The sequence below is a fragment of the Xenopus laevis genome, chromosome 2S (assembly GCF_017654675.1).
Source record: "Xenopus laevis strain J_2021 chromosome 2S, Xenopus_laevis_v10.1, whole genome shotgun sequence".
NCBI classification, from domain to species: Eukaryota; Metazoa; Chordata; class Amphibia; order Anura; family Pipidae; genus Xenopus; species Xenopus laevis.
Genome location: NC_054374.1, coordinates 64,030,523 through 64,057,685, shown reverse-complemented (window position 1 = coordinate 64,057,685; position 27,163 = coordinate 64,030,523). Strand labels below are relative to the sequence as shown.

Below are 27,163 nucleotides of genomic sequence, written 5' to 3'. Positions count from 1 at the left end.
TTCAGAAGTGTTAATGGTTGCTCTAAGGCCATTTTTCAAAGTTGTGGAACCTTGGCCACTGAGAGAGTATCACAGCTTGTGCTTTGTTGCTGTTTTCGAGATAAAGGGTAGAGGAAGGGACTTAATCAACACAAAGTCATATTATCTAAATTTACAGGTATGGTATGATTCAGCCTGTTTGTGTACAAGTGCTACGTGGACTGCATTGATCTCTTTCAATTGAAGCTGTAAAGTTTTTGGGACTTGCTCGATTGTACCTGAACTGAGTTTTCCAGCAAATGCTCTCCCCACACAAACAGTTGTGTTCATATTAACAGAACCTAAATCCTAATTGATTAGCTAACCAAAATATTTACAAATTGACTGTTATTAGTGATGTGTGGGCTGACCCCGATACCCACGGGCTCGATACCAGTGCACCATTTGCAACCTATGCCTGCTTTGCCCCTTTTGTGACGTCATTGACAAGGTGGCGCAGGTCTATAAATAAAGGGGGAAAGGGTGGGTTGGCCAGTTTCGGGTCAGGTGCGTGTCAGGCTTTTCTCAACCCTGCACATCACTAACTGTTATTGATGAATACATCAGTATTGATCAAAATGAATGAAAGTCTTGTTTTCTGCCTTCACTGGGCAGAATAAGCATAGATGATAAGTATCTTTTGAGTTCTCACCAAAGCTCGAATACGAGGCAGCAAGGCCAGAAAAAGTCAATTAATACAAAACTATTGATGAGTGGTCTAGGAAATTGGAATGTTCACATAAGCACCTTTTAAGTCTACCCTGGTCATTTTGACTTCATAATTTAGTTCCTGGACTATACTGTATATCTTAATCTAAAAAAACAACTTCAAAATAGACTTGAATTCGCCAAAAGGCTTCCTTCTTAAAATAGACTGCTCATTCCCCACACTTTCTGAAAAACTTTTCACCATGAGTCTTTTTCTCATGATGTTTTGTAGAGCTTCTAACGTGTCTAACCCTACCCCCTACATATACCCCCCCCCCCAGCCTAGCTGCTACCCTGGGCAAATGCCCCTGACTCTTTAGGAAGGAGGGGGGGTCTATTTAGGGTAGGGGGTAGGGTTTTTTTACTTTACAGTTGATTTCTCCTTCGACTGGAAGCAAACATAGATTGTGCTAGAGGGGATATTGGTGTCCCAGTGTGTTTTTGCAGCTACAGGCATCACAATTGCTGACTGCTAATTTCAGTACTTTCAGCAATGACTCTTCTATAAAATTGTTCACAATTTTCTTCCAAAGGCTTCAGAATGACTTTTCTGTTGATATCAGATTGTAAAGCCTCTGCAATATTACTAGCCCATGCCAGAGGTTTGGGCATTGGGCAGGACTGGACTAGAGAAGATAATATATATTCTAGTGCTCCCAAAGGTAGTACAGGTAGGGACCTGTTATCTAGAATGTTCAGGACCTGGGGCTTTCCGTAGTTTGGATCTTCATACCTTAAAGGTGAAGGAAACCATTTTGCAAAAAACCCCGTACCCCTCACCCCAGGTAGACCCCCTCCCTTCTCCCCCCAGGCTAACTACCCCACCGGGGATATGCCCCATACTCCATACTTACCCCTCAGTGCAGATTCTTCCAGCGGAGTTCCACACATCCATCTTCCGCATCCTCTGTAAGCTTACTGGGAGATCGTAAATTTCCGTGTAATTCTGCACATGACAGTTGTTGCAAACCGGCAAACTGCTCCAGCTGCGAATGCCAGTCAGCTTACAGAGGACGTGGAAGATGGATGCGTGGAACTCCACTGAGGGGTAATTATGGAGTATGGGGCATTTCCCCGGGGGGTAGTTAGCTTGGGGGGAGGAGGGAGGGGGGGTCTACCTGGGGTGGGAGTATGGGTTTTTTTCAAAAGGGTTTCCTTCTCCTTTAAGTATACTAGAGAATCATATAAACATTAAATAAACCCAATAGGCTGGTTTTGCATCGAATAAGGGTTATTATATCTTAGTTTGTATACAATGTACAGTTTTATTATTACAGAGATGAAAATAATTTTTAAAAATGTGGAATATTTGGATAAAATGGAATCTATGAGGACTTTCTGTAATTTGGAGGTTTCTGGATAATGGATCCAATATCTGACTTTCTATTTAAAAGGTTGAGTATTACCTATGGAGGAATTCAGGGACAGTGTTCTAGAAATAAGGAGCAGCAAGGTAGAAAGGTTTTATATGAAAGTTGGTAGTGGGAGTGGATGGTATGAAAAGATGGTGACTCTAAGCAGAACGGAGTACAGGGACGTACAGTGAGACAAGCAGCAATAATAGGATTTTTTTAAGTTTTATTTTTTATTAGTTTCACCTGCGACACAAGGGAAAAAATGTCAGCTAGAGCATACATTGGTTGTTCATACAGGTTAGGGTTGGGGCAGACGGGCAGATTCGTGGAGATTTAGTCGCCTGGCGACTAATCGCCTCTTCTGTGTGACGACAATCTCCCCGAACTGCCTTCTGTCTGCTTGAATGAAGAATCGCCTGTGCTAATACACTCGTGGCGATTCGTTTTCCGAAGTCGCCCGAAGTTGCCTTACGGGGAAACTTCGGGGCGACTTCAGAAATTAGCGCAGGCGATTCTTCATTCAAGCAGACGGAAGGCAGTTCGGGAAGATTGTCTCCACGCAGAAGAGGCGATTAGTCGCCAGGTGACTAAATCTCCTCGAATCTGCTTGTCTGCCCCAACCCTTAGGCAGTTCTTCAAAGGATAACTCAAAACTGCTAGTACTGGCAGTAGAAGATCAAACCGTTTTTATATACATATGAGTGTGTAGAAAAGGGGGATGAGGTCGGAGGGGGTTGGGCTGTGGAGCATACATCAATTTCTATTTGGGCATAGGTGGGTAATGTCCTGTTAGCTGGTAGCCTGGGGAGTAGTTGTGTCAAGTGTGTCGGCCCATGTCCCCAAACAAATTTGTCTCGGCAACCTCTGCTTATGTATGTTAGCTTGTAAAGAGGAAGTGCTTCATATATTAAAGGAGAACTCTGGGTTCCAAACCAGAATTTGATAAAGACGCCCACATTACACAGAAACCCCTAATATACTTATCACAGTTACCTGTTTCTTCAAAAAGTATGGATACATGCCATTTTCTATGCTGAAATCCAGCTGTTTAACAGTTCTTCTCTTTCTGCATCATTTGAAATACTGACAGGGAAGGAGGGACTAAACACTGATGTTACAAATTGTAAGAACTTCTCCACAGCTTACAGACAGCATGCAGGAACTACATAACCCATAATGCATTGCACTATGATGTTCTATTCCTTATATGTTAATAGTAAAAAAATGAAGCAGGAAGGGGTGGGACCCTTACTATCAGAGGGGGGTCAGCTGGTTGATGAAAACAAAATAAAAGCGCAGATTCTGAACTCATATTTTTCATCTGTCTACACAAATGAGGAACCAGTAAGTGAAGGTTTCCTTCTTAACAGTACCAATTCTAGTAATACAACTAATGATGCATGGTTCACACATGATGAAATTCAAAAGAGACTAGAACATGTTAAGATTAACAAAGGTCCGGGGCCAGATGGTATTCATCCCAGGGTAATTAGCGAGCTTAGCTCTGTGATTGCCAAACCTCTTTACTTAATTTTTCAGGATTCATTGAGATCTGGCATAGTGCCGAGAGACTGGCGAATTGCTAATGTGGTGCCTCTATCCAAAAAAGGATCCTGTTCTCAGCCTCAAAACTGTAGGCCAGTTAGTCTGACGTCAGTGATAGGAAAGCTTTTCGAAGGGTTAATAAAGGATAAGATACTGGACTTCATAGCAAATCATAATACTATGAGTTTGTGCCAGCATGGTTTTATGCGTAATAGATCTTGCCAGACTAATTTAATTTCTTTTTATGAGAAGTTAAGTAGAGACCTCGATTCTGGGATGGCAGTGGATGTGATTTACTTAGACTTTGCTAAAGCATTTGATACAGTGCCACACAAAAGGTTACTGGTTAAATTAAGGAATGTTGGCCTGGAACATAGTATTTGTACCTGGATAGAGAACTGGCTAAAATATAATATATATAATAATAAATTGGTTAGAGGGATGGAAGACTTAAAGTATGTGGGTAGACTGTCAAGGTTGGGGTTGTTTTCTCTGGAAAAAAGGCGCTTGCGAGGGGACATGATTACACTTTACAAGTACATAAGAGGACATTATAGACAAATAGCAGGGGACCTTTTTACCCATAAAGTGGATCACCGTACCAGAGGCCACCTCTTTAGACTAGAAGAAAAGAACTTTCATTTGATGCAACGTAGGGGGTTCTTCACAGTCAGGACAGTGAGGTTGTGGAATGCACTGCCGGGTGATGTTGTGATGGCTGATTCAGTTAATGCCTTTAAGAATGGCTTGGATGATTTTTTGGATAGACATACTATCAAAGGCTATTGTGATACTAAGCTCTATAGTTATTATAGGTATGGGTATATAGAATTTAATTAAAAGTAGGGAGGGGTATGTGTATGGATGCTGGGTTTTCATTTGGAGGGGTTGAACTTGATGGACTTTGTCTTTTTTCAACCCAATTTAACTATGTAACTATGTAACTTATGGAAATCACGTGTGCAGGTATGGAACGCATTTTAGAACGCATCAGGAGAACACATGCTCCTGCTTGCGCTCTCCCTATGAAGAAGTATGCAGACCTCTAAGGCCTCTTATTATATTCACTTATCCCCAGAGGCTGCAGTCGACCTCCGTGCTGCCCACATATGCTCTTGCAATCTCCCCCCTCATGGCTCATTCCTCAGCCCTCCCTCCTCAGTCCTCAGTCCTCCCGATTTAGGAGGGAGGTGCGACTGCAGCCTTTAAGGATGGGTGAGAGAAAAAGCAGGCAATGCTGCATTCCTCTGCTTTAGGAGATTGCATGCGGCAGAGCGATTTTCCCTGAGGATGTCCTAAAATGCTTTCCGTATGCAGGGAATTGTGGGGTTTGGAGGATGCAGGGGGAGGACAGATGGCTGCTGATACAAAGTAACCGTAGTCAGCCAGCTCAGCAAAGCAGTCAGACAGATCAGAAGGAGAGCAGGGGGCTAGGCTCAGGGAACTTTTCCAAACCATTAAAAATCATGAAAAGTCTGCATCATTTTTGTTTGATGTATATTGCAGATTATATTTACTTTTCAAAAAGCTTAAGTTATGTTTTTATGGAGTTCCCCTTTAAGAATTTCCAGTCCCGATAGACATGCCTCTGGAGATAGCACGTTTGGCATGTCTAGTGTTTCCAATATAAAGTAAACCACTTTTCCCCAGAACTTATTGACTTATCAGGCAAGTCTAGAAGGCATGAAAAAATGTACCTGGGCTAGCCCCACAAGTAAAACATGAATTATCCGGTTTAAGGCCTGGAATATAGTCGGGCTGGTGTGAAATAAGTTCTGTGTATTGTATGGTATTGTATCAGGATATCTTAATGCTAATTTCAGTGGGTAAGGGTGGGTTAGATCCCAGTCATCAGGGTCTAAGTATGGTATGTCCAAGGCCCATTTGGTATTACATTGTGCAAAGGAGTTTCCTCTCTGTGTGTTAAGGATAGAGTAAATACGAAACACTAATCGTTTATGGTGCGTGGTCCTTAAAGGAACAGTAACATCAAAAAATGGAAGTGTTTTTAAGTAATGAATAAATAATGTAATGTTGCCGTCCACTGATAAAACTTGGGTGTTGGCTTCAGAAAGACTATTATAGTTTATATATGCAAGCTGCTGTGTAGCCACTGGGATAGCCATCCAAGCACAGGATACACAGTAGATCACAGATAAGTTCTAAAGGATCCTATTGTATACTGTATCTATTATCAGCTGGCTGTGTAACTTGTACCTTTTATCCTTTTTCAGCTTTGAATGGCTGCCCCAACAGCTACCCAGCAACTTATATATAAACTATAGTAGAGTTGCTGAAGCAAACACACCCGTTTTACCAGTGCAGGCCAACAGTGCATTATATTTACATAGTTATATAGTTAAATTGGGTTGAAAAAAGACAAAGTCCATCAAGTTCAACCCCTCCAAATGAAAACCCAGCATCCATACATACACCCCTCCCTACTTTTAATCAAATTCTATCTACCCATACCTATACTAACTATAGAGCTTAGTATCACAATAGCCTTTGATATTATGTCTGTCCAAAAAATCATCCAAGCCATTCTTAAAGGCATTAACTGAATCAGCCATCACAACATCACCCGGCAGTGCATTCCACAACCTCACTGTCCTGACTGTGAAGAACCCCCTACGTTGCTTCAAATGAAAGTTCTTTTCTTCTAGTCTAAAGGGGTGGCCTCTGGTACGGTGATCCACTTTATGGGTATATAAATGTCTATAATGTCCTCTAATGTACTTGTAAAGTGTAATCATGTCCCCTTTTTTCCAGAGAAAACAACCCCAACAATTAAATTAATGCACTTTCATTTGTTGGTGTTTGTTATATCTCAGTAATGCAGACAGACTGTTATCAGTTCACCATCTTTATTTCACACACACAGAGACTAGCTTCCCAGTCTCCTCCCACTATTCCCCAAGCTGCAACATTCTAACATCCTTCAAAGGTAATTAACTTTATAAAACTTAACACAGCTTAAGTAAACACACAACCTCTTCCCCGCCCGTCTATTATGCTTCAAAACCTGGAAACCTTATAAAGTACAGTCATCCAGATGCCTAGGTAAGTTGCTTGTGCAGGCTGAACTTTGACATATTTCAGTGGCCCGTTCAACGGGGTGGAGTATTGCCTGATGGGTTTTCTGGTGTTTGTGGCTGTGCAACCACATTCGATGTATCATAACAGAAATGCCAGTTAGAGGCAGTGTTCCACACCTGTGAAGGCTCAGAAACAGGTGATATACTGCTCACATGCCAAGTAGATCCATCCTGCAATTTGTAGGTGACTGGTTCCAACTGACTGTGGATCTGAATGGGGTCAGACAATATGGGATCAAATTTTGACCTGATTGAGGGTTTTCTTATTCTCACCCATTGCCCAACCTTAAGAGTAATTGTCTTGGCTTTTCTTCTTGAATCATGGTTAGCTTTTGTTTTGCTCTAATAGGTTTTTACCCTTGCTCGCAAGTCTCTGGGTTCCGTTACTTTTATCTGTGAACGTAAACGTTCACAGATACACTCACGTTCACGTCAGTTTTACTGGTGATTCCCCAGTTGCGCTATGGGGTGCAGACCTGTAGTGCTGTAGAACTGTAGTTAAAGCTTTGCTGAATAGAAGGCCTTCATGTAGGTGTGCCTTAAGGCCATTCTTTAAAGTTTGATTAAAACGTTCCACACCTCCATTGGCCTGTGGATGGTATTGTGGTGTTAAAATATGCCTCATGCCCTTCAATTGAAGGAAATCTTCAAAATATTTTGACACATTGTGGGCCATTGTCTGTAATGATTTCTAGTGGAAGTCCCCACCATGAAAACCATCCTTCTAAGGTAGTGATGACAACTTTTGAGGTAATCACCCCTACTGTAGCTACCTCTGGCCATTTAGAGTATAAATCAAATGCAACCAACAAATGTCTCTACAGTAAGTTTACACTCATTAGCCGCACTTTTAGTATAGCCAGACTATGTGTTTCCCTGGAAGCTCCGTCCCTGGCCTCCTCTTGTAAATCACGGTTTTGTCAAAGTATGGGAATCACACGCTGTAGGCAGAATAACTGCATTTAGGATTTATTAAGTATCCACACAACATGTTTCGGGCACCAAGGCCCTTTCTCAAGTGTCTGGTGTTGTGGTGCTATGGTTATTTCTCCGCATATATCCAACTGAATTGTATCCCATGGGGCTTGGGGAAAAGGCCTAACTTGTAGTGGAGCAGCCGTTTTCTTCAAATTTTTCCCACTCAGTAAGCATGGTTCACAGTTTCGAATCAAGGTTTCAATTTGATTATCTATGCCAGGCCACCATACTGCTTCTCTGCAAAGCTGTTTTGTTCTTACCACACCCAAATGTCCTTCATGGGCCATCCTGAGGACTGCTGGTCTTAGTGCAGTTGGAATTACTGCCCTGTGCCCTCGTACTAAACAAACATCTTTCCAGGGTGACAACTCTGTTCTCACTTGGTAGTATGACTGAAGGTGTCCTGCTAAAACAGATGGCCATTCTCCACTTAAGTAGTTTAGTATTTCTTGAATCACTGGGTCATTCTGAGATGAGGTCACCAAATCTTGTGGTGTAACTGTGAAGACTAAGGAATTGGACATCATCAATGTGTCTTCTTCCTCCTGTGCAGTCTTTGTCTCCTCAGACTTGAGGACTATACGTGACAGGTAATCTGCTACTTGATTCAATTTTCCTGGTCTGTAGCAAACTTCAAAGTTGTATTGATATAACCTGTGTGACCATCGCTGAATACGAAGAGGGTGATGGCCAGATCCTGATGTAGACAGCAAGGAAGTTAGGGCTTGGTGATCAGTTCTCAGGGTAAACGTCCTGCCACGATGCCGCTTTTCACAAGCCCATATACAGGCCAGTGACTCCTGCTCTCCTGCTGCGTATTTCTGCTCAGCTGGAGAGAGAGCTCGAGAAGCAAAAGCAACAGGGTGCTCCACATCATGCTGAATCTGTGATAAAACTGCACCTATGGCAACAGCTGAAGCATCACAAGAGACAAATGTAGGTGACTTTGTTAAAAAATACACAAGGGTTGGTGCTGAAGCAATACGATTTTTGGGAACACGATGATGTCCACTCCCGGTGCACATCTTTTTTTAAGTAAGGCACGTGGTGGTGTTGTGATATTTGCATAGTCAGCTACGAAACGTAGATAATAGTTTGTGAATCCTAGAAACAAAGCGAGTTCTGCTCTGTGTTTTGGCTCAGGTAATTGATGCATGGTCGAATACCGAAAATATGCATTGTATGAAGCAGAGTTTATAATAGAAACCTTTGCTCCAGTTTCCAAAAGCAGTGGAATTGTGACATTAGCAATCACACAGTGGCAGAGTTTGAAATTTTCATTATCCTTACCCACCGCATTAATCTCACTATTATCAGGTGTACAGTCATTTTGTTCTAGATTATGAACCGTTGTGTCTGGCACTGAGAAGCAGAATTTAGCAAAATGGTTCAATTTGTTACAGCACCTGCAGCGTTTCCCTTGTGCTGGGCACAGTTTCATGCCACCTTTATGGCTGCTGCCTCCACAATTGAAGCAGTGTGCATTAGATTTACTGTCAGTCAGCTTGTGTACATGAACAGAGACCTCACTCCCTCCTGAAGGGGGCATATTCCTGGCCTCCAGCAAAGCCATTTCCATTTGGCACCCCAGCTACACAGATTTTTGTAAAGTAAGTGTATCTGGTTCCATAAGCAACCTCTCTCTAAGTTTAGCATTTGTCGTTTTTTCAATAAGTTGGTCTCTAATCATTTCATCGTGCAAGGGACCAAACTTGCAGGGGACTGCTAGCCACCTCAGCTCTGCAACATAGTGATGTATAAGTTCCTCTTCAGCCTGACAGTGTCTGCGAAACTGAACTCTGGCCACTTAAGCATTTGGGGCAGGTTTAAAGTAATTCTCCAGAGCCTGTACTGTGGCAGTGTATAAGGAATCTGCTCCCAGAATTGTGAAAATGAGGTATGCTTCAGAGTCCAGGGAGTGAAGTAACAGGGCCCTTTTTCTCTCAGGGGAGATCTCATCCAGGCCAGATGCCAGTAAATAGATAGAAAACTGTTCATACCAGAGATCCCAAGACACTGCAGGCTCTCCTGGGTGCTGCAGAAACTTTTCAGGGGGATGCACAGAGGGTTCAGATGTCCTTGTCGCCATTGTTATATCTCACACACACACACACACACACAGTGACAAGCTTCCCAGTCTCCTCCCACTATTCCCCAGGCTGCAACATTCTAACATCCTTCAAAGGTTTATTAACACAGCTTATGCAAATAAACAACAGTGTTACTGTTCCTTTAATAGTTATGTGAGTTTAGAGAGGGGTAGGAAATGGACTCATAGACCTAGGGATATTGTATTCTGCAGTTAAGGCTGCAAAGGACTTTAGCCTATGATCATCATACAGCTGACCAACATATTTGATATTAAACATCATCCAGAGATCAGGAACAGTAAGGAAGTGTTTTAACACAGGGTTGCGCCACAGAGGTAACATTTTGGAGGGTTTTTTTTTTCATAACTAAGTAATGTTGCCCACACCAAAGGTTCCATTTTCGATCCTGCCTCCACTGAGATGGGGAATGCAGCATTGTCAGCCAAGGGAGAGAACCAAGACACCATAGACTAGCTGGGCAGCTAAGTAGTATAAAAAAGTGAGGCAGGGCCAAACCACCATTGCTCTTAGCGGCTGTTAAAATCTTTAGGCTTATATGTGGCTGTTTGTTATTCCATATGAAGGAACATACCATGGAGTCAAGTCTGGTTAATAAACTGTATGGGAGCGAGATTGGGGATTGTGAAAAAGATAAAGTAGTTTAGAAAATACTACCATTTTTATGAGATTAATGCACCCCAGTAGGTAAGTGGGAGACTATGACAATGCATGAGGTTGGAACCTGGTTGCTGTACCATTGGGTCTATATTTAGCACTCCTTATCTTCATGGATTCACAATAACCCACACTCCCAAGTACTTAAACACTTTGACACATTCTAATTCTGTGGGGGGGGGGCAGGGGGAAGGTATATGGTTATGTAGCCACATGTAGGTAGATTTTGCCAATTAACTTGGAGCCCCAAGACCTCCCCAAACTGGTCATCTAACCCCAGGAGTGCCATAAGGGACTGCCCCTCATATGCCAGGTACACCAATGAGGGGCCCTTGAGTAGTGGGGTTGTGCGAATGAAAGTCACTAAGGGCTCTTTAACCAGTACAAATAAGTAGGGGGATCCTGTCTAGTGCCTCTGCCTAGGTTGAAGTAGTCAGAAATGAATTTGTTTGTGCAGACAGTGGCGGAACTACCGGGGGAGCAGGGGGTGCGAGAGGGCCAGGGCCCACACCCCCTCAGGGCCCCCCAGCAGTCCATTCTCCATTGAAAATGTGGCCAAATGCGGCCGCACGGAGGGGGCGGGGCCCGGCTGTGCGTCACGCACCAGGGCCCGCCCCCCGAAACGAACGCTACTGTGTGCAGAGTCTGGCTACTGGGCTGGCAGCCAAACCCAGCTAGTGAATTTAGGTCCAAAGCCCATTGCTGCCATCACCTTCCATAGATACCTTAATTCCACCGAGTCAGGTCAAGGCCTTCCTAGCATCTAGGGAGCCCACCACTCCCAGGTATCCCCCTAACTGGGCCAGATTGAGGTTTGTGTATAATCTGCATATGTTGATGTCAGTTGCCCGGCCTGGCATAAAACCAGATTGGCCAGGGTGCACTTAGATAGAATACCCATGGTGAGGCAGTTATATAATACTTATATATTATATATAATACTTTTGCTATAATTTTGACATTGTTGGAGAGAAGTGAGACAGGCCTGTAGGCAGCACGGTCTGTTGGGTCACCACCCTTCTTGGGTATTAAGACTATAAGTTCTTCCCAAAGGGATAGGGTAGGGTGCCAGCAACAAGGGCTGCCTCATATAACTAGAGCAGCTTGGGGGTCAAAGTGTCTAGGTTAAGATTGTATCAGTCTATTGGGATGCAGTCCAGTCCAGGCATCTAACCAGTAGGGAAGGAGGAGATTGCATCCTTGATTTCAGTAACTGTCAATAGCTCTTCCAATAGGTGTTTTTTATTGCCTAGTTAGCTTCTCCAGGGAAATATTGTTTAGGTAGTTCCTTAAACTCTGGGTATTTTCAACTTGTGTGGGCCAACAGAGCATCTGAAATATTGGACAAATGTGTCGTTGATGCCCCTGGGGGGACCATAACTGTGTAATGGGGACTAGGGCATTGCTTTCCCAGAGGAGGAATGCCAATAGCTGCCCTTTTTTATCTTTCTCAAAGAAGAGGTGGTTGTAATATAGGAGCTTCTTTTTGGTTTTGTTAAGCAAGTGGAGTTGATGTCTTTGGGCCTGTGAGACTTGTTGAAATTGCTGCAGTTTAATTGGTTCGTAATTATAGGATTTTTACCAGGTGTGACTCTAGGAGACCAATTAGTAGAAGAATGCCGTAGTGTAATGGGATAGTTTAAGTACATAGATTAGCATTTTAGCTATTACTTGTGAAGGTAAGCAGCATATATTGCAATGTTTTAGCAGTGGCATTAATAGTGTTAATGCTACTGGGTTCAAGATAACCTCTCAGACAGTGTGCCAAATTAAGAGAATTAATGGTCAAGCCATCAATAGTAGTGATAACAGAAGGCGATGAGCCATATTTGGATGAGAGGATCATGAGCTCTATTTTAACTAGGTTCAGTTTGAGGCCTCCTAAAGTGAGAGTGCACAGTGAGAACAGAACAGGGTTGAGGCACCTCAACATTAGGATGAACTAGTGAAGAGGATGTGTTAGAAAAATTCCATATCCAGCAGGTTATGGGTGCAGAAAAAAATGTTTTAGGAGTTTAGGATGTTAGGGTAAAATGACAGACATGGCGATAGATAGACAGGATAGGTCCAGTGAAGCCTTGTTAAAAATGGGCTTGACACAGGTCTGTTTAAAATAAATGGGGAAAGTACCAGAACTAAAAATGAACTGAATATACTGTATGAGTAACAGCTAAAGTTAGGGCAGAGGAACATTGTTTTAGTAATGATGAAGGCATAGGATCATGTGAATAAGTTGTACTGTAGCTGAATAAGACATGAAAGGATTTAGTAACAATATTAAAATAGTTAAAAAGGATTGTGGAGACATAAGAAGGTTGAGATCATTCAGTCAGTTGCAGAAACTCTTAGTTGTTTGATTACCAAAGTGAGTGCTATGAGTATAGTTTTTATGAGAGGTGTTATTATAAGATCTATGTAGAAATCAAATGTTTCTAAATAATTTGGCTCTTCATTATCAACTTCTGGATGTTTTCTGGAAGATGCGCAACAACTGTATTTTGTCTGGACAATGATACTCTTTAAATTTCGCTTTTGATTACTCTATTTATTTTATTTGTGACATGGACTGACTGAAGGAGAACTGTATCCAATCTATGAGCTTGTCAAATTTGGTGACTAATTGCGCATCCGTCAGACCAAGCATTACAGTTTACAATGTCTAAGGAGACGATACAAAACCAGGCCTGCAGAAACTGCAAAGTTTTTAAGCTGGGGAACCTGATACCTGAATAAACAAATTGAGGTTTGCAGGATTCTAAAATACTCACCTTGCACCCAGTGCTGTACATGAGGGCCATGCCCAGTTTGCCTGAATTGTCATCGCCTGAGAAGGCACTTTGCAGTCTGGGACCAGAAGGGGCTGAGATGGTGCACATGCTGCAGTCAGGTGATCCAAGATAGAATGAATCTTTTGCAAATAAAGTGGTAAAGGAAAAAGCCATCTGTGCTCGATATCATGGGAATGTGTTTTTTGTCTTTTTTCTTACATTTCTTTGGTGTCCCGGTGGACTAGCAAAGGCTCTTTTCCTTTGTGAATGCAGTGCTGGCTTTAGGTAAGTTGCAATGTTTTTTGGCCCTCAGTTCAGACACATTAAGGTCGGCGAGCGGAAAGGTGATCTTTGCTTTCTGTCGGGTCCCCAGGGAGCGGAAAGCCTTTGCTCGGAAAGGCCCGCAGCTGTCGCGCAGCTATACAGAAGGCTATAAGTTGCCTTATGTTCTGCATCCAAATGCAAGTTTCACATGTTCCCAATGTTTGGTGGGTTGCACCGTAAAAACAACGACGAGCAGACGCCCAACGTGGGGCTCGAACCCACGACCCTGAGATTAAGAGTCTCATGCTCTACCGACTGAGCTAGCTGGGCCGCTGCTTGCTAAACAGATGGGCCCTTCCGGGACTGGTGAGTGCCGACGGCATGGCGTCAGTGGTTCCCATGCGGTTCCCATGCGGTTCCCATGCGGTTCCCATGCGGTTCCCTACAAGGACACAGGTCAGGGCAACGGAAGCATTGGTGGTTCAGTGGTAGAATTCTCGCCTGCCACGCGGGAGGCCCGGGTTCGATTCCCGGCCAGTGCACGAGCTGCGTTTTGCCGGGGGATAGCTATTCAAGACTTCCCTGCACGCTCCTTGCCAAAATGAATAGGAGTTAGCGCGAGGAAAAGGCAGGAACGCAAGCAGTCGCTTGCAAACCTATGCCATTTTTCCAAGTGAAGCCTCTTTCCCAGGAGAAAAGTAACAAAGGCCCTCTTTAGCTTTTGGCACCTGAAGCATTGGTGGTTCAGTGGTAGAATTCTCGCCTGCCACGCGGGAGGCCAGGGTTCGATTCCCGGCCAATGCACGAGCCGCCTTTTGCCGGGGGATTGCTATTCAAGACTTCCCTGCACGCTCCTTGCCGAAATGAATAGGAGTTAGCGCGAGGAAAAGGCAGGAACGCAAGCAGTCGCTTGCAAACCTATGTCATGTTTCCAAGTGAAGCCTCTTTCCCCGAGAAAAGTAACAAAGGCCCTCTTTAGCTTTTGGCGCTTGCAAGCTGCACGAGATCAACTTGTCATCCAGGAGGACTATCCAGCTGCTTGAAATCAGCTTGCCCTCCAGGCGGAAGATCCAGTTGCTTGACATGCCGCAGTCAGGTGATCCAAGATGGAATGAATCTTTTGCAAATAGGGTGGTAAAGGAAAAAGCCATCTGTGCTCGATATCATGGGAATGTGTTTTTTGTCTTTTTTCTTACATTTCTTTGGTGTCCCGGTGGACTAGCAAAGGCTCTTTTCCTTTGTGAATGCAGTGCTGGCTTTAGGTAAGTTGCAATGTTTTTTGGCCCTCAGTTCAGACACATTAAGGTCGGCGAGCGGAAAGGTGATCTTTGCTTTCTGTCGGGTCCTCAGGGAGCGGAAAGCCTTTGCTCGGAAAGGCCCGCAGCTGTCGCGCAGCTATACAGAAGGCTATAAGTTGCCTTATGTTCTGCATCCAAATGCCCGTTTCACACGTTCCCAATGTTTGGTGGGTGGCACCGTAAAAAAAACGACGACGGAAGACGCCCAACGTGGGGCTCGAACCCACGACCCTGAGATTAAAAGTCTCATGCTCTACCGACTGAGCTAGCCAGGCCACAGATTACTCAACAGGTGGGCCCTTCCGGGACTGGTGAGTGCCAACGGCATGGCGTCAGTGGTTCCCATGCGTTTCCCTAGAAAGACACAGCTTAGGGCACCGGAAGCATTGTTGGTTCAGTGGTAGAATTCTCGCCTGCCACGCGGGAGGCCCGGGTTCGATTCCCGGCCAATGCACGAGCTGCGTTTTGCCGGGGGATTGCTATTCAAGACTTCCCTGCACGCTCTTTGCCGAAATGAATAGGAGTTAGCGCGAGGAAAAGGCAGGAACGCAAGCAGTCGCTTGCAAACCTATGTCATGTTTCCAAGTGAAGCCTCTTTCCCCGAGAAAAGTAACAAAGGCCCTCTTTAGCTTTTGGCGCTTGCAAGCTGCACAAGATCAACTTGTCATCCAGGAGGACTATCCAGCTGCTTGAAATCAGCTTGCCCTCCAGGCAGAAGATCCAGTTGCTTGACATGCCGCAGTCAGGTGATCCAAGATGGAATGAATCTTTTGCAAATAGGGTGGTAAAGGAAAAAGCCATCTGTGCGCGATATCATGGGAATGTGTTTTTTGTCTTTTTTCTTACATTTCTTTGGTGTCCCGGTGGACTAGCAAAGGCTCTTTTCCTTTGTGAATGCAGTGCTGGCTTTAGGTAAGTTGCAATGTTTTTTGGCCCTCAGTTCAGACACATTAAGGTCGGCGAGCGGAAAGGTGATCTTTGCTTTCTGTCGGGTCCCCAGGGAGCGGAAAGCCTTTGCTCGGAAAGGCCCGCAGCTGTCGCGCAGCTATACAGAAGGCTATAAGTTGCCTTATGTTCTGCATCCAAATGCCCGTTTCACACGTTCCCAATGTTTGGTGGGTGGCACCGTAAAAAATAGGACGACGGCAGACGCCCAACGTGGGGCTCGAACCCACGACCCTGAGATTAAGAGTCTCATGCTCTACCGACTGAGCTAGCCGGGCCACAGCTTGCTCAACAGGCGGGCCCTTCCGGGACTGGTGAGTGCCGACGGCATGGCGTCAGTGGTTCCCATGCGTTTCCCTAGAAAGACACAGCTCAGGGCACCGGAAGCATTGGTGGTTCAGTGGTAGAATTCTCGCCTGCCACTAGGGATGTCGCGGACTGTTCGGCGGCGAACTTGTTCGCGCGAACATCGGCTGTTCGCGTCCGCCGCAAGTTCGCGAACATCGCACGACGTTCGCCAATAGGCGTTCGCGTCAAAATCATTCGACCATTCGATCGCTAAAATCGAACGATTTTCGTTCGATTCGAACGAAAATCGTTCGATCGAACAATTAAAATCCTTCGATCGTTCGAATCGAACGATTTTCGGATGTTCGAAGTTCGCGAACTGTTCGCGAACTGTTCGCATTTTTTGCCGGCGTTCGCGAACACATTATCGGCATTCGCTACATCCCTACCTGCCACGCGGGAGTCCCGGGTTCGATTCCCGGCCAATGCACGACCTGCGTTTTGCCGGGGGATTGCTATTCAAGACTTCCCTGCACGCTCTTTGCCGAAATGAATAGGAGTTAGCGCGAGGAAAAGGCAGGAACGCAAGCAGTCGCTTGCAAACCTATGTCATGTTTCCAAGTGAAGCCTCTTTCCCCGAGAAAAGTAACAAAGGCCCTCTTTAGCTTTTGGCGCTTGCAAGCTGCACAAGATCAACTTGTCATCCAGGAGGACTATCCAGCTGCTTGAAATCAGCTTGCCCTCCAGGCGGAAGATCCAGCTGCTTGACATGCCGCAGTCAGGTGATCCAAGATGGAATGAATCTTTTGCAAATAGGGTGGTAAAGGAAAAAGCCATCTGTGCTCGATATCATGGGAATGTGTTTTTTGTCTTTTTTCTTACATTTCTTTGGTGTCCCGGTGGACTAGCAAAGGCTCTTTTCCTTTGTGAATGCAGTGCTGGCTTTAGGTAAGTTGCAATGTTTTTTGGCCCTCAGTTCAGACACATTAAGGTCGGCATGGTGATCTTTGCTTTCTGTCGGGTCCCCAGGGAGCGGAAAGCCTTTGCTCGGAAAGGCCCGCAGCTGTCGCGCAGCTATACAGAAGGCTATAAGTTGCCTTATGTTCTGCATCCAAATGCCCGTTTCACACGTTCCCAATGTTTGGTGGGTGGCAACGGTATAAAAACGACGACGGCAGACGCCCAACGTGGGGCTCGAACCCTCAACTCTGAGATTAAGAGTCTCATGCTCTACAGACTGAGCTAGCCGGGCTGCAGCTGGCTCAACAGGTGGGCCCTTCCGGGACTGGTGAGTGCCGACGGCATGGCGTCAGTGGTTCCCATGCGTTTCCCTAGAAAGACACAGCTCAGGGCACCGGAAGCATTGGTGGTTCAGTGGTAGAATTCTCGCCTGCCACGCGGGAGTCCCGGGTTCGATTACCGGCCAATGCACGAGCTGCGTTTTGCCGGGGGATTGCTATTCAAGACTAGGGATGGGCGAATAAATTCGCCATGGTTAAATTCGCGGCGAATTTCTGCGCCAAAAATTCGCCACGCGACTCGTTTCGCCGCGCGTCGAAATTTTCGTCGCGCGACGAGCCGCGACGCCGCTAATGCGCGTCAAAACAAAAAGACGCGCGACAAACTGAACGTCACCCACAGCAGCCAATAAGATGTGAGCCATCCCTGTGCCATCCCACTGGCTATATAAGGAGCTGCAGAGGCCATTACTCGTGGCGTTTCTGGTAGAGGTAGAGAGAGCAGGATAGTGAGAGATTTGTGTGTGATTTAGCTAGTGGAGTTTGTGTAGAGAGTTTTTTTTTTTTAATCAGTGCAAGTGGAGGTTGTGGATTTCAGTTTACTGTTTTCCCTCTTCTGCTTGCCTGCTCACCACCCAATAGCCCTTTTTAGGGCTAACTGTCTTTGTCTTTGTCTGTGCTGGTGTGTGTACTCCTTGTGGGTGCACACTTCTGCTGAGGGGATTTAGTTGAGGGTTTTATTTTTTTCTCCTTTCCTTCCCCGAAATATCCAAACCCCCCCTTATATATATATATATTTTTTTAAGTTTAGTTGCCCAATATGACGGGCCGTGGGAGAGGGGGGAGGGGTGGTGGTGGTGGTGGGAAGAAGGGTGGGATAGGAAGGGGTGGCCGAGGAAGAGGCCGTGGTGCTGGCCGTGGGCATCCAACCCCACAACAGCCCAGCCCATGTGCCATGCCCAGTCTGGGCACTGTAAATCAGTCGCAGCACAAGCTGCCATCAAAGCAGCTGCCATCACAGCAGCAGCTGCAACAACAGCAGCAGCTGCAACAACAACAGCAGCAGCAGCTGCAACAACAACAACAGCAGCAGCCGCAACAACAGCAGCAGCAGCAGCAAATGCCACAGCAGCAGGTGGCTTTGGGTCGCAGTGGGGCAACTGGCACACGTAGGACTGTGCCAGATTTTTTTGCCACTGCTTCGCGACCCATACGCTCGCAGCAGGCAGAGGCAGTGGTAGACTGGCTGACCCAGGCTACCTCGTCTGCAGCGGGCACCAGTGAGCGGCAGGAGGTGGCATCACCTGCTAGCTCAGTGTGGGATGACACCCCATCCCTCTTATTTGATCCTGAGGTGGACTTGGGCCCAGACACCCAGGATCTTTTTGATGATCAGGCAGGAATGGGGGGGGCATTCATGTCTGATGAAGAGGAGGAGGTCATGTCACAGCCCACATCAGTAGGGGATATTGGGCAGGGTCCCCTTATGGCAGGGCAGCAAGTTGCTGGTGTGGGGTCAGACACCAGCATGTTGGATGTGGGTATTGATGCCATGTATGAGGCAGGGTCTGGTCTGGGGGAGGATGATGACAGGGACAGACCCTGGGAGCCGGCTCCAGAGGATAACAGCAGCAGTTCAGGGGGGGAACTGTTTGTTGTTGATGAGGATGAAGAGCCGGCTCCACCGACCACTGCTAGGGGGGGCAGGCAACAGGGCAGCACTGCGCCTAGGTCCAAAGCCTATGGGCGTACGGGTGGGGACCATCCCCAACCCTCCACAGCAGGCAAGGCAGTGGCCCGCACTTCAGCAGTGTGGGCTTTTTTCACGTGCCATGCAGAGGACCAGGCAGTAGCAGTGTGCCAGCTCTGCCGGCAGAAGGTTCGAAGGGGGCAGGCAGGGTCACATATGGGAACATCAGCTTTAAGTTCCCATATGAAACGTCATCACAGGATGACGTGGGAGCAGCACCAAAGTGGCAGGGCACCGGGTGGCAGTGGTGCTTCCTGTCCACCTCCTCCCATTCCTCAGGGAAGAGGTGCTAGCTCCCCAGACCCTGCAGCAAGGGAAGAGGATTCTGGGGCTCACAGTCGGAGGCAGCCACTGTCTATAGCAGAGGGTTTTACACTGATTAGTGATTATGCCTTACTTCTTGTAATGGTTCCCTGGATGCTCCGTCTCTGGCACCCTGTATATATCCAATGTATTGTGAAGTATGGGAATCATTCACGACAGCAGGTTAACTGCAATTAGGCTGTTTATTATGTCACCACACGACATGTTTCGGACCTATTGGTCCTTTTTCAAGTGTGTACAAACTGGTGCGAAATGAACATACTTATACACCACATGTGATAGTTGGCCCGCCCACCAATCAACAAATCCCCAGGTAGTTAACCCTTAGATCCTAAATAGAAAAAAATTTTTGAAAATTTTAAAAGTTTTTTTAAAATGGTAAAACCATGTGTCTCCATTCAGTGTCCATCTGTGAACTTGTCCATCTCCATATATACGGCATCGTGTCTAAACATCATAAATAGATCAAAAATGTCAAAAAATAATTTACAATAAAAGTTTTTTTAAAAAAACAATTTTATACATAAGTTTTCTCAATATGCATAAGGAACTGCTCAGTTATGAGCCTACCTGAAAAGACAACTTGAAAAAGCAAAGTCTGCCCACATTTATATTTTTAAATTTACTTCATTATTGGGTTTAATAATTCGTTTCTTACCCTTAGTTGGCTTCTATAAAATGAAAGCTATGATTATGTTCTATTCTAGTTTGTGTGGTCTTCAATATCTGTGGAGGAAAACAGGTACGTTATCATCCTAAAAATGGTATGATACTCCAATGGTCATTCATGCCTATTGGGGCCATTGTATTCATTTTTCTAATCCAATATGCTTCTTTTTGGGCCAGTGTTTTTCTCATGTCACCCCCCCTATTGGGCATTTTTATCTGCTCCAGAACCAGCCATTTCAGTTGGCTGACATTGTGGCCTTCTGCATGGAAGTGTCTGGAAACAGATGTATCTGTAGCTGTTCCCATTTTAAAGTTTCTGATGTTTCCCCTGTGTTCTTTGATTCGGTCTTTGACTGCTCGTATTGTTTGACCGATATATGCTAATCCACAGGGACATTTTAGACAGTACACCACAAATTTAGATTCACAGGTGGTATAGTGTCTCAGTTTAATCTGTGTACCCTTAGTTGGATGGCTCACTGTGTTTCCCTTTACAATAGAGGCACAGCATATGCAATTCAAACAAGGAAACGTGCCTTTTTTGGGTTTACCCATGAAACGATACTCCTTTTTCTCCTGACTATCTGAGGGGCATAGCGTGTCTTTAAGTGTGCGCCCTCTTGTATAGCAAAACATAGGAGGTATACGGAAGAGATGCCCATACTTGGTATCCTGTTGGAGGATTGGCCAATACTTTCTTATAGTTTTTTCTATGGCCTTACTTTGTTTTCCGAATTTTGAAACAAATGGTATCCTATTTTGGTTTTTTGTTTTGTTTTTCGGATTTCAATAATTTTTGTCGGTCTAATTGCATTACTTCTTGAATAGTGGGTATTAGTTTGTTTCTCCTATATCCCCTATTCAGAAATTTTTTGGTAAGCATATTGACAGAGCCTTGAAAGGAGTCTGTATCCGAAGATATACGTAAAGCTCTTATGTATTGACTTTTAGGGATGGCTTTTATAATGTTGGGATTATGAAAACTGTCTGATGTTAACAGTGTGTTTCGGTCTGTGGATTTAGAGAACATGGAGGTTTTTATTTGTTTATCCTCTATCGAGATATTCACGTCTAAGAAGTGGATTGCTGTAGTGGAGGTCTCACTGGTAAATTTTATAGTTTTATGTTTTTGATTAGCCTGGTCTATCATTTCTTGAAATTCGTTTTTCGTCCCTCCCCACAATAAAAAAATATCATCCACAAATCGCCAATAGTGGATAATACTTTGACAATAATGTCCTTTCAAGAATATAGCATCCTCTATATAGTTTACAAAGATATTAGCGAATGAGGGAGCGACCGCTGCCCCCATTGAGGTCCCTTGGCGTTGCCAAAAGTACTCCCCTTCAAATCGGAAGTAGTTTTTTTGTAAAACTATTGTTAGACAATCAATCAGAAAAAAGATTAAGTGATGTGACAGGTTTGTTTCCAATAATGCCTCCTCTATATATCGTATCCCCTCCTCTTGGGGTATTGAAGTATATAGACTTTGTATGTCTATACTACATAAGAGGACGTCTGTTTGTGGTAGGGTAACATCATGTAATTTAAGTAACAAATCTGTTGTGTCTTTAAGACAAGTGGGGATCTTTGATACAATTGGTTGGAGGAACTTATCTACGAATTTTGAGAGGGGTTCAAGTATGGAGCCAATAGCAGAAATTATAGGACGCCCAGGAGGATCTATTAAAGATTTGTGTATCTTCGGTAATAAGTAAAGCACCGGTGTGCGGGGGTGCTCCACCTGTAGAAAATCCTTCTCTTGTACGTTAAATTGTTTTTATTTTTCCCCATCTGTATTTTATGTGGCTGATCCCAGATATTTGATACTTCATTTCTAATTACATTCTCAAACGTTGTTATACAAGGTGCTTCTACTACCGGTACAAACGTGCTTGGTTTTTTTAATATGTGCACTTCTTTACTCAATTCTGTGCCTGGACTTTCTGCAAAGTGCATTTTCAATTTAAGGGTTCTAATAAATTTAAGAAATTCTATTTCCCAATTTTCTAATTCATTTTCATAATACGGCACAAAACCCAATCCCTTGTCCAATACTGCAGTCTCATTTGGTGTCAGTCTGTAGGAGGAAATATTAATACACAAGTTCTTTACCTCCGCTTGTTCTGTGTCCTCTGCGGATAATCTTCCCTTGGGATTGGGGCTCGTGGATTCCTGTACTGGCGTCTTGTATTTGGCGCTATCTCCTGCGAGCCCTGCTGTTGAAAATGGGTCGGCGGGGGTGGAGGTGAGGAGCTCATCTCGTCGCTGCTTCCTGACGTCGGTCCTCCCTGCCATCTGTAGGGAGGATACCTTTGCCCATGGCGCGGATTCCATCTGGGAGCAGGCAGTCCGGTTCGGGGTTTCCCCCAGAAGCGCTGCCGATCGCGTCCCTCCTCCACGTTCACGTCCTCTCGTCTCCGTCCCTCCCACTGGCCGGCGTGGAACTCTCGTTGTCTGGTACGTTCGTCCCGCCATGTATACACTCTGCCGTGCAGGTAATCGTTGGCGTCTCGCTCAAACTTTGCGGTCTTCTTCGCTGATATATTTTCTTTCAAACGGTTTAAGGGTGCTGAATGTTGTAGCGTTATTTCGTTCGCAAAGATCTCTCCTTTCTCCGTTATAATCCTCTTTTGTATGGTGTCTATCTCCGCCTTTGTTTCACTTATTTGGGTGGTTAGATGATCGATAGTCAGCAGCATAAGATCCTGACTGCATTTATTACATATTGCATGCCACTGCTATATATTTTTTCTATTTAGGATCTAAGGGTTAACTACCTGGGGATTTGTTGATTGGTGGGCGGGCCAACTATCACATGTGGTGTATAAGTATGTTCATTTCGCACCAGTTTGTACACACTTGAAAAAGGACCAATAGGTCCGAAACATGTCGTGTGGTGACATAATAAACAGCCTAATTGCAGTTAACCTGCTGTCGTGAATGATTCCCATACTTCACAATACATTGGAGGCAGCCACTGTGTAGCTCAGCCTCTTCTGCAGCCTCCTCCTCCTCAATGCGGCCCCTGTCCCGCCAGGTTTCCCTCCCCCAGTTCCTCACCCACAAGACGCCTCTCTCCCCCAGCCACCCCCAAGTGCAGAGGCTTAATGGCTGCCTGGCAAAGCTTCTGGCAGTGCAGCTGCTGCCCTATCAGCTAGTCGAAGCAGCCCCCTTCCGACAGCTGATGGCTTGCGCTGCCCCTAACTGGCGGATCCCCAGCCGCCATTATTTTGCCAGGAAGGCCGTCCCTGCCCTCCACCAGCAGGTGGTGGATAATGTGTCCCTGTCGCTGGATCATGCTGTTGGCGGCAGGGTGCACTGCACCACTGACACGTGGACCAGCAGGCATGGGCAGGGGAGGTACATAACCTACACTGCGCACTGGGTCACCCTCATGAGTGCTGGGGAGGGTGCAAGCCGGGGCGCTCCCCTCAGGCTACAGGTGCCTCCCCGTGGGGTACAGGGCAAGCCCCACATGTCCACTTCCTCCTCCTCCACTATGGATGAGCCACCCCTGAAGCGTCCCCGCAGCTACGCTTCAGTGCAGCACAGGCGATGTCAGGCTGTGCTGCAACTCCTCTCCCTGGGCGAGAGGAGTCATACTGCACCTGAGCTCATGGCTGCCTTCCAGACTCAGGTGCAGCGGTGGTTCACTCCCCGCCAGCTCCAAGCAGGTTACATTGTTTGCGACAACGGTCGCAACCTGCTGGCCGCCATCCACCTAGGGCACCTGACCCACGTGCCTTGCTTTGCACATGTCCTCAACCTTGTGGTGCAGCGCTTCCTCAAGAGCTACCAAGGGTTGGGTGACATGCTGGAGAAGGTACGTAGGGTATGTGCCCATTTTCGCAGGTCCCCCACCGCCAGCGCATCTTTGGCACGGATGCAGCGGCAGCATAGTCTGCCACCCCACCGGCTCATCTGTGACCTGCCGACGCGCTGGAATTCCACCCTGCACATGGTGGAGCGCCTCGTAGAGCAGCGCTGGGCGGTCAGCAATTACCTGCTGGAGCACAGTGCCAGGGGTACTCAGGGGGCGGATTTGGGGTACTTTAGTGCAGAGCAGTGGCAGCAAATGAGGCAGCTCTGCCAAGTACTTGCCCCCTTTGAGCAGGCGACACGCTTTGTTAGCAGGGACAATGCGTGTCTTAGTGATGTCATACCCCTGGTGTTCCTCCTCAAGCGCACGTTGGATGGGCTGCTAGAGGAGGGTGACGTGCCTGAGGAGGAGGAGGAGGAGAGTAGGCCCCGTAGGCAGGCAGAGGGGGCTGAGGAGGAAATGGTGCCCGATGAGGAGGATGAGGGAGAGGAGGACTGGGTGCCTGCGCAGCATGGGGAGCAGGGCACATGCCACCCAACCACCCCAGCTATTGTCCGCGGCTGGGAGGGTACAGAGCAGGGGCCGGTCGAGCCAGATGACCTGCTGCATCTGGAGGGCAGTCAAGAAGAGGTTGGTCGGGGGCACCTCTTTTACATGGCTGCCCATATGCAGACTTGCCTCCGAAGCGATCCCCGGGTCTGTTCTATCAAAGACCGGGAGGATTATTGGGTGGCTACTTTGCTTGACCCACGGTACAAGGGAAAGGTGGGGGAGTTCCTTGTACCCAGCCAGAGAGAGAGGAGGATGGGTCAATTGAGGAAGGCTCTGTGCTCAAAATTAGTGGAGGCCTTCCTCCAGTCTGACACTTCTCAGGCCTCCACTACTCCACACACCCAGCAGAGACGGGGGCCCTAGCAGCAGCAGCAGCAGCAGCAGCAAGGGCGGAGATCTCATGGGTGTGTGGAAGAGCTTTTTTCGAGCCCTCAATGGCCAGCAGCAGGCCCAGTCAGCACCCAAAGCCACCACCAGCAGCGGGTGGAGCATATGGTGGCTGACTACATGGGGTCAGTCAGCGTGCAGGATGCCATTCGCCCTGACGATGACCCCATGCATTATTGGGTCTCGAGGCTCGACCAGTGGCCAGAACTGGCACAGTACGCTCTGGAGGTGCTGGCTTGCCCCCCTGCCAGTGTCCTGTCAGAGCGTGTCTTCAGTGCCGCAGGTGGGGTGGTCACTGAGAAGCGGACACGGCTATCCACTGGCAGCGTGGATAAGCTGACATTCATTAAAATGAATGAGGCATGGATAAGCGGGGATATCCAAGTGCCCATTGCAGACAGCAGAGACTAGCCTCCTCTCCTCCTTCTCCTCCTCAGATTTAGCCTCCTCTCTCCATACTCTGCCCATACTCTCCTCCTCAGTAGTATTGCCCATTCCCCATCTGTCTGCACCTGCTGCCCTTGCTGCTGCTGCTGCTGCTGCTGCTGTAGCCTGCTACTAGCCCTAGTAGTACTGCTGCTGTGCTGCATTGTCGGCAAATTTTTTTATGGTGGGGGCCTATCAAAGCTCCTACTGCTATCGTAGATACTACTGTGCTGCATTGTCGGCAAATTTGTTTAGTAGTTGAGGCCTAACATGGCCTTTTAAATATGTTTCTTCGAATACTGCCACATTGTTGGCTAATTTCTTCTGGTTGAGGCCTAACATGGCTTCTAAATATGTTGCTTATAATTTTGCCGCTAAGTTGGCTAATTTCTTCTGGTGGTTGAGGCCTAACATGGCTTCTAAATATGTTGCTTATAATTTTGCCGCTAAGTTGGCTAATTTCTTCTGGTTGAGGCCTAACATGGCTTCTAAATATGTTGCTTATAATTTTTGCCGCTAAGTTGGCTAATTTCTTCTGGTTGAGGCCTAACATGGCTTTCTAAAAATGTTTCTTCAAATACTGCCACATTGTTGGCTAATTTCTTCTGGTGGTTGAGGCCTAACATGGGCTTCTAAATATGTTGCTTATAATTTTGCCGCTAAGTTGGCTAATTTCTTCTGGTTGAGGCCTAACATGGCTTCTAAATATTTTTCTTACAATTTTGCGGCTAATGCCTTTGAGGCCTGCCTCATTTAATTCTTCTGGCTCTAATATAGAGTTGATTAAAAGTTACAACATGACTGTTGCTGCCGCTGCTGTTGCTACTAATGCCTCGTTATTTGGCAAAAGTCTTCTGTTTGGGGCCTGCCTTATTTAATTCTTCTGGCTCTAATATAGAGTTGATTAAAAGTTACAACATGACTGTTGCTGCCGCTGCTGTTGCTACTAATGCCTCGTTATTTGGCAAAAGTCTTCTGTTTGGGGCCTGCCTTATTTAATTCTTCTGGCTCTAATATAGAGTTGATTAAAAGTTACAACATGACTGTTGCTGCCGCTGCTGTTGCTACTAATGCCTAATTATTGACAAAAGTCTTCTGTTTGGGGCCTGGCCTCATTTAAATTTCTTCTGGCTCTAATATACGAGTTGATTAAAAGTTACAACACTGAACGGTTGCTGCCCGCTGCTGTTGCCTACTTAATGCCTCGTTATTTGGCAAAAGTCTTCTGTTTGGGGCCTGCCTCACTTTAATTCTCTGGCTCTGATATAGAGTTTGATTAAAAGTTACAACATGACTGTTGGCTGCCGGCTGCTGTTGCTACTAATGCCCTCGTTATTGGCAAGTCTTCTGTTTTGGGGCTGCCTCATTTAATTCTTCTGGCTCTAATATAGGAGTTGATTAAAAGTTAACAAACCTGACTGTTGCTGCCGCTGCTGTTGCTACTAATGCCCCGTTATTTGGCAAAAAGTTCTTCTGTTTGATGGCCTGCCCTCCATTATAATTCTCTGGCTCTAATATAGAGTTGATTAAAAGTTACAACATGACTGTTCTGCTGCCGCTGCTGTTTGCTACTATGCCTCGTTATTGTGGCAAAAAGTCTTCTGTTTGAGGCCTGCCTCATTTAATTCTTCTGCTCTAATATAGAGTTGATTAAAAGTTTACAACATGACTGTTGGCTGCCGCTGCTGTTGCTACTAATGCCTCGTTATTTGGCAAAAGTCTTCTGTTTGGGGCCTGCCTCATTTAATTCTTCTGGCTCTAATATAGAGTTGATTAAAGTTACAACATGACTGTTGCTGCCGCTGCTGTTGCTACTAATGCCTCGTTATTTGGCAAAGTCTTCTGTTTGAGGCCTGCCTCATTTAATTCTTCTGGCTCTAATATAGAGTTGATTAAAAGTTACAACATGACTGTTGCTGCCGCTGTGCTGTTGCTACTAATGCCTGCGTTATTTGGGCAAAAGT

The 27,163-nt window shown here is 46.0% G+C and overlaps 9 non-coding genes across 9 annotated transcripts; 5 read left to right on the top strand and 4 right to left on the bottom strand.

The window, feature by feature from the left end:
- Positions 1–13,756: 13,756 nt before the first annotated feature.
- Positions 13,757–13,829, bottom strand: trnak-cuu. The gene has a single exon. It is a non-coding gene; the product is annotated as a tRNA-Lys (tRNA).
- A 141-nt stretch (positions 13,830–13,970) lies between these two features.
- On the top strand, positions 13,971–14,041 carry trnag-gcc. Its single transcript has one exon. It is a non-coding gene; the product is annotated as a tRNA-Gly (tRNA).
- A 191-nt stretch (positions 14,042–14,232) lies between these two features.
- On the top strand, positions 14,233–14,303 carry trnag-gcc. The gene has a single exon. It is a non-coding gene; the product is annotated as a tRNA-Gly (tRNA).
- A 696-nt stretch (positions 14,304–14,999) lies between these two features.
- trnak-uuu lies at positions 15,000–15,072 on the bottom strand. The gene has a single exon. It is a non-coding gene; the product is annotated as a tRNA-Lys (tRNA).
- Positions 15,073–15,180: 108 nt separating this feature from the next.
- On the top strand, positions 15,181–15,251 carry trnag-gcc. Its single transcript has one exon. It is a non-coding gene; the product is annotated as a tRNA-Gly (tRNA).
- Positions 15,252–15,947: 696 nt separating this feature from the next.
- On the bottom strand, positions 15,948–16,020 carry trnak-cuu. The gene has a single exon. It is a non-coding gene; the product is annotated as a tRNA-Lys (tRNA).
- A 108-nt stretch (positions 16,021–16,128) lies between these two features.
- Positions 16,129–16,520, top strand: trnag-gcc. Its single transcript has 2 exons — positions 16,129–16,164; positions 16,486–16,520. It is a non-coding gene; the product is annotated as a tRNA-Gly (tRNA).
- Positions 16,521–17,209: 689 nt separating this feature from the next.
- trnak-cuu lies at positions 17,210–17,282 on the bottom strand. The gene has a single exon. It is a non-coding gene; the product is annotated as a tRNA-Lys (tRNA).
- Positions 17,283–17,390: 108 nt separating this feature from the next.
- On the top strand, positions 17,391–17,461 carry trnag-gcc. Its single transcript has one exon. It is a non-coding gene; the product is annotated as a tRNA-Gly (tRNA).
- The last annotated feature ends 9,702 nt before the right edge of the window (positions 17,462–27,163 follow it).